Source organism: Pararge aegeria, chromosome 22 (genome assembly GCF_905163445.1).
Source record: "Pararge aegeria chromosome 22, ilParAegt1.1, whole genome shotgun sequence".
In the NCBI taxonomy this organism is placed as follows: domain Eukaryota; kingdom Metazoa; phylum Arthropoda; class Insecta; order Lepidoptera; family Nymphalidae; genus Pararge; species Pararge aegeria.
The window spans coordinates 8,288,650-8,302,414 of record NC_053201.1 but is presented as its reverse complement, the minus strand read 5'-3'; the positions used below and the strand labels follow the sequence as shown (position 1 = coordinate 8,302,414).

General features: G+C 35.4%; 1 non-coding gene across 1 annotated transcript; it reads right to left on the bottom strand.

Annotated features, from left to right (window-relative positions):
- Positions 1–12,549: 12,549 nt before the first annotated feature.
- Positions 12,550–12,622, bottom strand: Trnar-acg. The gene has a single exon. It is a non-coding gene; the product is annotated as a tRNA-Arg (tRNA).
- Between the last annotated feature and the right edge of the window lie 1,143 nt (positions 12,623–13,765).

The window sequence follows — 13,765 nt, the reverse complement described above, 5'->3', positions numbered from 1 at the left end:
TATAGTAGAAATGTTTTACTTACTAATGCTTACGCAGAAAAATATCTACAATTACAGACTTATTACTGCTTAACGTACGTACTATTTAATATGTATCTAGGACATCAGAATCTGCCAAACACCTTGAACCTGTGAAGCCGTGCATAGGTATCAAATGTTATTTTTATATCCAGCGGGTACCTTATACAAAATTCAAAAAAAATTCAAAATTCAAAATTCATTTATTTCAAGTAGGCCTAATACAAGCACTTTTGAAACGTCAAGTCTGTCCGTGTGTAGTGACTCTACCACCGGTTCGGAAGGCAGATTCTACCGAGAAGAAGCCGGCAAGAAACTCAGCAGTTGCTCTTTTCCAACATCAAAAATTTACATTTTATATTTTAACATTCATTTTTCTATCTTGTGAGAGATGAAAGCGGAGCCGGATGCTTCCAAGCAACCTTGTCATTAAGAAACTCATCAATTGTATAATAACCTCGCTGTAATAAATGTGTTTTAACACATTCTTTAAACTTATGGATTGGTAGGTCCAAAAATTACCTTAGGAATCATATAATAAAAGCGTATACTCAATCCCACAAATTACTTCTGCACCTTTCGCAGACGATATGCAGATGTCACTAATTTATGACCATTTCTTGTAAGTCGACTGTTTATATCCACTTTAATACCAGCATGGGATACATTTTATCCCGGGAAAATATATGGTTGAAATAAATGGGGTATAATTTTTGTCTCCTGCTGGTCCTAGCCCATATACCTCCCGATTATAACTTTACAAGGGCTGTAATTAACGATTCCAACTGCTAAAACCTGGGAACACGGAATAAGAGAAGTTTATCCCCGTTTATTATTACACATATATTATTTCGATATTATTTCTACTTCTGCGTCAGTACTCTGACGGTTGATAAAGAAGTGGGAGAAGATAAATTTGTATCCTTTCCTCGGAGTAATAATTGTCTCCTGGCCATGCTAGCCGGGCAGTGGGAAGAAAAGATTTTTCAGTGGTGCAAGTAGCCTATGTGATATTCTAGGTTATAGGTTATCTCCATTCCAAATTTCAGTGAATTTGTGTCTGAAGTTAAGCCATTAACAGAGGAGTAAAAAATATTCACACTTAAATACAAACCATTGCAGTCATAATATAAGTGTGATTAAATAACATTAGCGGAATATTTCATACTTAACACAAATATCAATATAAGGTCAATGAGTAACGAATCCATACAGCGGAAAATGTATGTCAATTTGTATTATACCTGCACGAAAGTGACTGCACTTCAACGCGCACGATGCTCTGGAGACTTCATCGTAGGCTTGTTGAAACTATATCGACGTTTAAGTCGATATATAATGGATCTAACAAATAAATAACATTGGAACACTTATTCAGTGTAAGCTGTAATTTGTCTGTTTTAAAATATATTACGCCTTTGAGTTCACGTTATGCTAAAACACGAAAAAATGTAAAGTATCACGAATTTTTTAACTTTTCAGTATAACGATATTTTTTTTTAAATGTTGAACTCGATATCGATGCCTTATTTATTTTATTTTACTTTTCTTTATTACTTAACTAACTTTAATTTTCCCGATTGTAATATCGTAATTTTTTTTTACAATCGTACTCAATGTCAATACATTTTTATTGAAATTAATAATGTTACAATAAAAGTTAAAATATCTCTTATCTAACTATTGTGCAAGTCATAAGTAGAATGGTGCCAAGATTTCTGGCTGCATTTCCACTTCTTAAAAAAACAATGAATCGCAAGATTTTTTTTGCACTAAGACTCCCTAATCCATGGTGTTTTAAACGATAATTATGAAATATCAAAACAATATGTATATCGATACTTTTTGGCACTTCGGGCAGCCCTACTTCATCAAGAACCGCTCGGGTATGAAATATACAAGTTCCAATATGCCACTATTTCGTAACGTGTCTATCTATATTGGATTTGGTTTTTAGCGCTGTATTTTTTGGATAAACAAAATCAATTTGGACAATATTGCTTGCCAATAGTTAACAAAAACTTTTTATTCTTTAGCTTTTTTAGGGTTCCGAATCTCATAACTGCCTCGTTGGTTTACATGCCGCTACCAACAAACAAACATAACAGATCACGAGATTGTAGATTATGCTCTCTACTTATTGGGCTTTTCGATTTGCCGTTTAATGACGGCAGTCGTACTTAGCGGAACAAGAACGGGGTAATCCCTAAACAAGACGTAGGTAGCCGCTAACTAAATGGGCCTAATATGAAAGCTCAGACGACGGGCGATGGAGAGATCATTGTTAGGAGTATCTCAACGTCATCAAATGACAGAGGAGAGAGAAGAAATGAGGAGATACGCTACCAGATTTACCGGGATATCTTAAGCTACGATTTGGAAAGCTGAAGAACCGATAAATATTTGGAACCCAAGGTGCTTGAATTTCAACCCCGCAATGTAAACGCAGCGTTGATAAAACCCTCACTAGGTGAACAGTCGAAATCAATTAACTAACTCGCAGCAAACCGCTGCACTGGATGCAAGCGACACATGACCGTGAAATTTGGAACTCCCTACAAAACTACCTATGTCCAGCAGTGGACGTCCATCGGTCGAAGTAATGAAATAAACCTGCAGAATTGCTTCTGTTGACTTTTTCTTCTTAGGGAGACGGCACCCTTACGAAGGTTGGCAATCTAAATAAAAAATGTACTGTGTCTTTACCTTGTGTGTTTCTGTTGACTGTTTTACCTATTGTCGTATATATTCGACCAGAGCTTACTTAAGCCACACATAAATTGTCATTTCATGAGACACGCAAACTCGTATATTAAACACGCAAGCAAACTTAATTGCGCAAGGCAATTTCGCAAATTGAGGTCACCTGAAGACAAGGGTCTTTGATTTCCTACAAGACAAAGGAACTGCTCCCCTCTGTAGATACAATCTCTGAGGCTTTGTAAGAGGTATAAAGGTGGACTTTAAAGACCGCGACACAACATTTGACCAAAGATAAAGTGAATTGTTTGAAGATTGATACTGTCACAGGTCCATTGTAAGTGGGCTTTAAGTTCGGGCCTAAATAATCATTCGGACAAGTCCATAAAATATATCAATAAATTAAACACTTAAAATGTAGTTGATTTTTACATCACAAATAATACAGACATTTACGGCCGCAAATATGTCAGTTGAACCCTTTGGCGCAATCAAAAGAACCCATGGTATTACTTCTTATAATTTTTTGAGCAAGAACACCAAACCGAGCTACGTCATAAATACGGCATGACTCTTTAATGCTCTTGCGCCATTCATCTCTTCCTTCCGCAAGCCTCTCCCAATGTCTACGGTCGATGTTGATTTGGTTTTTTTTTGTTTCCGATATTTATCAAATGTATTTATGTTTATTAGATAATTTCATGTTCGAATACATATTCATAGATAGATTAGGCAAGTGTTATGTTGCTTTTAAACGCCGCCACAAAACGGCGGATTTAATTTCTTTTAACATGTTTCACAAATAGGCCTGACAGAGTCGGGGATTTTTACAATTTTAAATTAATAGTTATTGCATTTTTTTTAACATGTTTCACAAATTGTAGGCCTGACAGAGTGGGAGATTTTCACAATTTTAGATTTATAGTTATTACATTGCAAAAATCATCTAGTTCTCGCTTTAGTATCTGCAGTATGTGCAGTAATATGTATAATATATGTTTTCTATCGATGGACGCAAACCTCAGACCCGGCCGCAGTGCATAAATTACTATTGGATGATATTTCGAAATTGCATCTAGTGGTTTGCATGTTTGATTATGCACATGGGTGTGTATTCTTGGGTATAAAATTATTAGGTATGCAATGGTTTATGTAGAAATATTTAGTACCAGCCCGAAAGTCCAGGGAATTCACCATGTACAACCCAGTGCCTTAGAAATAATAATATACTAGGACAATACATACATCGCCATCTAGCCCCAAGGTAAGCGTAGCTTGTGTTATGGGTACTAAGATGGCTGATAAATATTTTTATGATTATTATACATAAAAAATTAGATTAGTGAAAAATTTTGAATAGTATATATATATGTATGTCTATATATATATATTTTATTTTATATATATATATTATTGCGATTTCCCGTCTCTCATTGCCTTATTCCAATAGTTAAGGTAGCCTGGAAGAGATCACTGTTAGTGATAAGGCCGCCTTTTGCATATAATTTATGTTAATGTAAGTGTTCCAGTGTGTATTAAATAAAATAAATTCTTATAATATACAAATAAACACCCAGACACTGAAAAACATTAATGGTCATCACACAAACATTTTTCAGTTCTGGGAATCGAAGCCACGGCCTTAGACTTGGAAAGCAGGGTCGCTGCCCGTTGCGCCATTCGGCCGTCAAATGCGGTTAACCGATTTTAATCACGTCATGCTATCACTTATGTAATGTACAGGATTAATAAAGCGTAAGCATAATTATCAATCCGTTACAGGCCCACTACAGAGCACGGGTCTCCTGCTACAATGAGAAGTTTAGGCCGTAGTCCACCACGCTAGCCCAGTGCGGGAGTGTGGAACATACCTCTAAACCAAGCGAACAATCAGGAAATCCTACTGTGTTTAAAGTATAATAATAATGATTTATTAGAAGCGGTTATAGCCTAGAAGGACGAAACTAGAACTCGGACCGAGACTTCGGCCTTACTTTCGCGGTGACAGAGTTCTTTTGAAGTTATTCACGTTTTCCGACCAATCAGCTCTTGCCCCGCGTGTAATACTAATCATTCTAAGACGACCCAATTCGTCATTATCAACCCATTAACGTCGTGTGCCGGTAACGAGTTGATAGTCTTCACATCAACCAATTACAGGGCACGGGTGACCTCCCACAATTAGAAGGGTTTAGGCCGTAGTCCACCAAGCTGGGCCAGTGCGGATTGGAAGACTTCACACGCCTTTGAAAACATTATGGAGAACTCTCAGGCATGCAGGTATCCTCAAGATGTTTCCTTCACCGTTGAAGCAAATGATATTTTAATTACTTAAAACGCACATAAGTCAGAAAAGTTTGAGGTGCGTGCTGCGATGGAACTGGGACCCCCGAAAGTGAAGCCAAAGTCCTAACCACTGGGTTATCACCGCTTCACATACTTCGGGTTGCTTTGTCGGGTTGAGTGATGAAATATAATAATTATAATCTTTTTAACCTGTATCTGCTCCCTGCTCTATTTTTACTCGCTATTCATTTCTTGGCTGTACTGTTAAATCATATTTTTGCCTGGATTTAGCGTTTCAGTACGATGCCGCGTAGAAACCGAGTAAGGGTTTAATGTAATTAATTCTTAATGCTATTAGAAAGATGATTGGCTGTCAAATAGTTAATCATTTGTTAGCGGTAAGGGCTCTATAGGTTGCATACTCGTAGACATATACTCGTAAAATATGAAGGCATAACCTCGTATTATTCTAACTAAAGTATTTTTTTTACTAACAACCCAACATAGTTAAAAATTGTTATTTAGCTACAGATGAACGATGCTTTCCTTCACCGTTGAAGCAAGTGATATTTTAATTGCTAAAAACGCACATAACTTAGAAAAGTTAGAGGTGCCTGCCAGGATTCGAACTCGCCCCCTCGAAAGTGAAGTCGAAGTCTTACCCACGGGCTATCACCGCTTCGGTCACGTACCTACTGTCTGAATCAATTGAATAGGTATTTATTTTATTTATAACTGCCATACCTCAAGCAAGTTACAGCCATATTATCTTAAACTACCACCAGATGATATCAACTTTTCAATAAATTTAATAAACCGCCTTTTTATAAAAATATGGGGTTTTCAATTCAAATTCAAAAATGTTTTATTCATGTAGACCTTATAACAGGTGCTTATGAAGCGTTCATACATTTAACATGTTACACTAATGTTAGTGATGGTGATAACTGCATTCGTTAGCTTAAAACTAAAGCTAGGGGGGTCCAAACGCGCCCTGGTCTTAGAAGAGCCCACAAAAAACTTAGCCAGGTTTTTTTTTGTTATCACCATTTCACAATCTAGTTAATGTTGAGCTACGGAGTAAGAGCAATTCATACCCGAGTTTTTTATCATACATGTAATGAATAATATTATAATAAGATTTTTCTATAAGCTTACGTTTTATATAAACTTTGAACTTATTGAGAGACATCTCAAGGATTTCATCTGGTAATTTGATATAAAAAGTTATACAATTAACCTTAAATGAATTACTAATTTTATGCAGCGTAGTAAACTGCACTACAAGTTTATTTTTACTTCTAATATTAAAATTGTTACAGTCCACTTTAAATATATTTTCATTTATATATATTATATCAAAATATTTTATGATATTTCTCATTTAATATTCCTAAAGTACCTACGTTCTTAAATATTTTGCACTAAATACACCAGGGGAATGAGATATTTTCGTGGAAAGTGTGAAAATTCTCTCACTGCATTTCGTATTACCGCTGGGGGAGGTGTTTTATGCAAATTAGTGCTATGGATGGTAAGCTCGCTCTCACGAAATCTTACTATTTTGAAAATTTACCTAGGGTTGCTGTAGGATTTACCAGCAGGGCTATACTGTATATTAGTTGACACCAAATGTAGGTAGTGTAGCCACTGTGACAAGTTGCCATCAAACTATACACCATACATTAAACCATACACCATTTTGACGGCCGATTGGCGCAGTGGGCAGCAACCCTGCTTTATGAGTCCAAGGCCGTGGGTTCGATTCCCACAACTGGAGAATATCTGTATGATGAACATGAATGTTTTTCAGTGTCCGGGTGTTTATCTATCTTAATATATATAAATCTCTTGTCACGATGTTTGTCCGCGATGGACTCCTAAACTACTTAACCGATTTTAAATTAAATTGGCACACCGTGAGCAGTCTGTTCCAACTTAAGAGATAGGATAGTTTAGATTTTTAATTATAGTCGCAATTTTATTTTATTGCAAATTATTTTTCTATAATTAATTGACAGTCACATGTTATATATATATATAATACTACTATACTAATTTAAGGCTTAGCGATACTGAATGCTTTAAAAACAAAATCAAACGCAGACGAAGTCGCGGGCAACAGCTAGTATATTATAAGTATTTATGTATATTATTCATAAAAAATATTCATCAGTTATCTTAGTACCCATAACACAAGCTACGATTACTTTGGGACTAGATGGCGATGTGTGTATTGTTGTAGTATATTTAATTATTATTTATCTATTTATTACGTAATTGTATTTGGCGATAGAGTTGAAATTAACTCAGTTGGAAACTTTAGAATACAATATATATATCAAACATGTTATTTGGTGGCTATTTACCAGAAAGCAAAATTTATTTTTATTATAAAGTTAAAACTTATAATGATGCTGAAGTTTGTTTTTTGGTACTTTTCAAAGCGCTGATCTCTGGAACTACTCGAGTCGAATTCGATAAAACCTTTTGCATTCGATAGTCCGAGTCCTTTAGAAAGTTATACGATACTACCTACTTATTTTTTTTTTATTCCACTACAATTTAGCCTTTGACTGCAAACTCACCTGGTGGTAAGTTATGATGCTGAAGTTCCTGTTAGGGAGTATGGTAGTGATACCTACACCTAATCGGTTTCTACGCGACATCGCACTGGAACACTAAATCGCTTAGCGGCACGTTTTTGTCGGTACTCGGTAACTAGGCACGGTAGAGGCCCCCCACCAGTAGTGTTGCCCAAATTCAGTCTTGGTCTTGCAGTCTTGGTCTTGTTCTTGCGTTTTTGCAAGACCAAGACCAAGAACAAGACCGCGTATTTTTAGCAAGACCAAGACCAAGACTGACCGTGCAAGACTTGAGCAAGAACAAGACATAGCCTGCAAGACTCTTGCGTCTTGCAGCTAGGACTTAGCGCTATTTCACGGAGTAGTTAGGTGTAACAGTTCGGTGTATAGGTAGGTAGGTACGCTTAGGAATTCTATGAGACGCAAAAAACTATATCAAAGAATATGAAAAACTGGACCTATGCGCATTACGACTAATACCATAAACATAGCGAATAAAAAAATATCTATTAAAATCAAACTGAGTGCATGCATAGTTATGTTTTAACCATCGGCACTTTGATAATGCGGCATAAAAGGTTTTGTACTTACTTCTCAAAGAAATTTGCCGCTTTTCGGAAGTACATGGTTATGATACACGCGCCGGCGGCTTCTTTTGAAATCTAAAACAATCGTTGCCGCCGCGCCGAAATCATAACATTTGACACTATTCATGCAAAATAATTTCGAATTTTAAGAGTACCTACAGGTGTTCCAAAGAATAAATAAGAGTGCTTAGAATGAAAATGAATACATTATACTGATCACGCAAGTAGTATTATGATTAGGATAAAATGGTGAGGATAGGTAGTAGATGTCATAATAATTCATTCTAGTAAGTAATTATAATATTGATTACTTATATGGTTTTAAACTAATTACTTAGGTACTATTATTGTACATTTAGTCATTATATTTCTTAAGTTTTTACAAGAAAAAATAGCAAAAAAGTGTTCGAATATCTCTGAGAGAGATGATGAGAGTAAGTATTTACTAGCTGTGCCCGCGACTTCGTCCACGAGGAATAGTAACTTTGGAGGTATAGTGACGTTCAGGATTTATTTATTTATTTTAAAACTTCTGTCATCAAACATACAAACGAACTCTTCAGCTTTATAATATTAGTATAGATGCACGCCAAAACATTCACTTATATGTAAAGAATAGTGATTGGCACTAATTCTTTACATATATTTTATTCACGGGTCGCGTCTGTACAAGTAGGTAATATTTAGTGTGTGTTTGTACGCCGCACGCGGCATCGTTCGATTTGCGGCGGCATCCTTTTCATAGAGCCGGCACGTGGCGAGGCGGCGCGGTAAAAAGCAAGGAAACGTACTATAAATGAAGGAATTATTTTAATTCCAGTCATTTCCAATTGAGCTGTGCTTCGATTCTAACTTAATAATTGTTTTTACTAATTCTCGTTGTTTTCTAAAAACGTATCACGTGTACAATTTAATATGAGTGACGAAGATTCAAATTATTCTAGTCCGAGTAACGAGAGTTTGAGTCACAGATCTAAAAGACCCAAAAGCAAATTTGAGGAGTTTTTCGAAATAATTCATGCATCCCAAACTGCCTTGTGTAAATTGTGCCAACATAAAAAGATTGAAATAAAAATGAAAAACAGAAACACTTCAGGCTTAAGGAAACATCTAATGTCTTTCCACAAAAAGGAATCAGAAATATTTCTTCCTGTTAAACCAAAATTAAGTGGAGATATCACAAGCTTTTTAGTAACCGCTGGAAGAAGTGGACAGGTAAGAATATTTTTTTAACAGTTAAAAGAATTTTAACTCCGCGTAGCTATTCATGCGATACTTTCAAAAACGCCATTAACTTACGTAAGTATTTTTGAGTTAGTGGTGTTTTCATCTAGGGGTGCGACATATTAAGTATGTAATTATCGTCTTAAATATTTTTTATAAACACCCATATTTTCATTTAATCGGCCAGTAACAACTAAGTACTTTATTTTGGTAAATTACAGTACAGTGCAACCTTAATATAACAAATATCAATTTAACGATTTTCTCGATTTAACAACAACAAACCTCCTCCTCTTATACGCTCAAACCTAGTATGTTTTAAATAATAACACAAGATTTATTGTTTTGTTTCAGTCGGAAAACAGCAGTGACAACATCACGACAGCTACAGTTGATTGGGTGGTGAAAAAATATCTTCCCTTCTCATTTTTCGATGACGAAGCTACACAAGTATATTTTCGACGTATTTGCCCTAATATGGTGTTTCCTAAAAGGTCTACACTTAGAAGGAAAGTCAAAGAGCGATTTGAAGAGCTCCAATTGAATCTCAAGGAACGACTTCAACCATTATCATCTAAAATGTCGTTTACCATTGATGGGTGGACGTCAATTGCTGGTAGGAGTTACTACGGGGTTACTATTCATTATATAGACAACGAATGGAAGTATCGATCTGTAGTTCTTGATTTTATACCATCACGCGGTCGACATACTGGGGAAGATATTGCAACGATTTTCCATGAATGTTTATTGGAATATGGCATAATTGATAAAATACAAGGTATCACGGTCGACAACGCAACTGCAAATACCAAATTTATGTATGAACTGGGCAAACAGCTGCCGCCACACTTTGATTCAGACAATCAACATTTCCGGTGCTTTGCTCACATTTTAAACCTTGGTGTACAAGATTTATTAAAGACCTTAGCATTACACTGTGAGTCTGACACTAACGCGCAAGATCAGCAGTACGAAGACTATGCAGACGAAACTGAGGATGAGGAAGATGAAGAATCTGCACCAAATATTGCTGACTCGCGTACATCTGTAACAAAGTTACGCAGTATTTCCAGTAAAATAAAAAGAAGTGAGATAGTGAAGAAGAAGTTTCAGTCTGCTTGTGAAGCAGCTGGCGTGCCATCAAATCTAAATGCCATTCTTGACTGTCCAACGAGATGGAATTCCACACATGATATGATTGGATTTGGTTTAAAAGTGAGAGCGGGCATTGACATATTGTGCAGTTCTGTCACCGAATTGAATGATTTTCAAATCACAGCTAATGAATGGCAGGTACTCGAAAAATTACATAAATTTCTAATAAACTTTAAACTTTTAAGTACAAAACTTGGTGGAGACAAATATGTTACGTTACCGCTAGTCATTGTATCATTTAATCTCTTGCTAGATAAAATTGAATCCATGGTAAAACAGTTAGATGAGAAACCTAATCGATCTAAAGTGGATGAAAGGCTCATTCTAGCTTTCCAAGCAGCTCGAGACAAAATGCTTAAACATTACAAGAAGAGCAACTGGATTTATTGTACTTCTTTAATTTTAGACCCAAGGCATAAGGCTCAGACTTTTGACCTGACAATGTGGGGGAAGCAACTTAAAACAGAAAGTCTGCGCAAGTTCAATGAACTTTATGAAGAATATAAAAGTCTACACTCACTGAACAAATCTCTGGAATTACCAGAAAAAGACAATAAAGTATGTGATGAAGATGAAGACGTAATAGACTTTGATAAACTCTATGAATGTCCCTCGACGTCATCTGGATCTTGTCTTCAAGGCTTAGTGATAGACGAGTTGGAGGAGTACCTGAGAAAACCAAGAACTGCCAGCTCGGAAGACATTTTAGATTGGTGGAGGACGCATGAGACAGAGTATCCGATTTTATCGAAAATGGCCCGTGATTTTCTCTCAATACCTGCAACTTCAGTACCTGCTGAGAGGTTATTTTCTAAAGCATCATTAGTAATTAGAAAACATAGAAATAGGTTAAGTGATGAGTCAGCCAGATGGTTACTTTGTATTAATTCTTGGTCAAAAGAATTGATATAAAGTATCATAACCTAATGATAAAGCTGTTGATTTGTGTTGTATTTTATTTTTTATTCAAATAAATGATAAATCGTAAAACTCTTTTATTAAATTTCTTATAAGTTGAGGGTTCAATCTCTTTCTAGACAGATAAGTATTGTTCTTTAAAATACAGTCAAGTTATTGTAATTAATTTGTTTTTTTACATGTTTTAGCAAATGTAAGCTTATAAATCATAAATGTTTATTAAGAAACAGTTACTTCCATGGAAAACGACATATAGGTCAGTTGATTTTTCGAATTTCTTATCAAATCTTCAGTTATTTATTAATCTGCTTGATCTTTACTATGGCTATGTTAATTCAAGCTCACAATGTTCCAATTCTAATACGTTTTTCTAAGATTTAAAGTAAACTTTAATAAATAGTAATAGACTAATAGGTAATTGCAAGACTTGCAAGACTCTTGCTGCAAGACCAAGACCAAGACCAAGACTGGGAGCGCAAGACCAAAACCAAGACCAAGACCAGGTGTATTGGCGCAAGACCAAGACCAAGACTGGCTAAGTCTCGTCTTGTTCTTGCATTTGGGCAACACTACCCACTAGACCAGAGAGAGTTCAGAAATCATAAATTTCCAAATTGCTTCTGCCGGGAATCGAACCTGCAACCTCCCGCTTAAATTCACAGCGCTTAGAGAGAAGGATACTAGCTGTTATACAAACGTTCTTATGTCATTTCAAATTTTTGTCAAGGAAGTAGAAAAAAAACCTGGATAAGGACAGCCTATTCACCCTAAACAGCTAAAGGTATGAAATATAACGTTGCGATCTAATCACGTACCTACGAAATATACGTGTTAATATATATTTTATAATCCAATTATTAGTTTAATTTTACGGCCACAAACACTAACACGAGCTTTTTATAAGTGTGCAAGGTTTATTATCATGCTACAACCCCCATGTATAATAAGAGCGGATGAAAGTTTGTATTGGTATATTAGAAGTTACGGGTAGTATTAATAATTATAAGTATTAATTTATTTAAAAGAAAAACAAAATAGAATCTAAAATAAAAAATAAAAAGATACTAACATAGCGACCCTGCCAGGATTCGAACCTGGAATCTTCTGATCCGTAGTCAGACGCGTTATCCGTTGCGCCACAGGGCCGGTGAACAATGTGTTAAAATTTTGTATTGCCTACTTATACCGTATTTTAAAAAATATTGCAACCTAAAATAGATCATTGTCATTGAAATCCGTCCAAATAAAAGCTACACTACGTTTATGAATTCGCGTCAAATTATTTTGTTCAAAACCATTGATTTGATGTATTACTGTTCAAAACAAGCTTTAAATTAATATTTTTAAAAGAAGGGTATATTTTTATCTAATAAAATTTACTGATACTAGTGACTTATTTGTTTTTAATGGCTGCTGTTTTTCAATCAGAACTTAAACGTACAAATTATTACATAAGAATTTAAACAGGATTGCTGAGAATCGTGAAAAAAATTAGACTCTTTTACCCACTTGTATGAGTTGTATGAAAGCCCCTGCTTATCTCATTTAGTTAAAGTTCTCAGTTCGACGCGATCTTTTTTGTTTGCTCACTCGAATACGGATGGACCGTTTTTTTTTTGTTTAAATCCTAATTCCATTGCCATTATTGTAAGTAGGTCAGATTTGGCTGATGGGATGTTTTCAAATTGAGGGAACTCTTAAAATATTAAAGGTTATTTTATATAGCAACTCGTGTATTGTTTCTCGGAAAGAGACCTAAGATGGTTACCAGAAGTACTCAATAATACGTACGTATTTCGCGGATTCTGATTCGATTATTTGATTACGGGTGCTAAGCAATGTATGTGTTGCTAAGTAAAGATGGTGAAATGAACAATTAACGTCACGGCATCGGAAAAAGTTATTATATTGACCTAAGATCAAATATATATCTATATATATCAATAATATATCTATATCATCATCACATCAACTCATTACCGGCCCACTATCGCCGGGTTTAAGGCTGTATTCCACCACGCTAGTCCCACCAGTGCGGTCTGGCGGATTTCACACAACTTTGAGAACATTATGGAGAACTCTCAAGTCTCAGGCATGTAGGTTTCCTCACCATGTTTTCTTTCACCGTTGAAGCAAGTGATTATTATTTCAATATATTATAATTTAATATAATAAAAAATTAGGAAATATTCGTGCGTTTGTAATCGAGAAACTCTGGAACTTCTGAAACTACCTCAGATAGTTATTTTACCTATTAGAGAGCTATTTGATCCAGAAGTAACATATCTA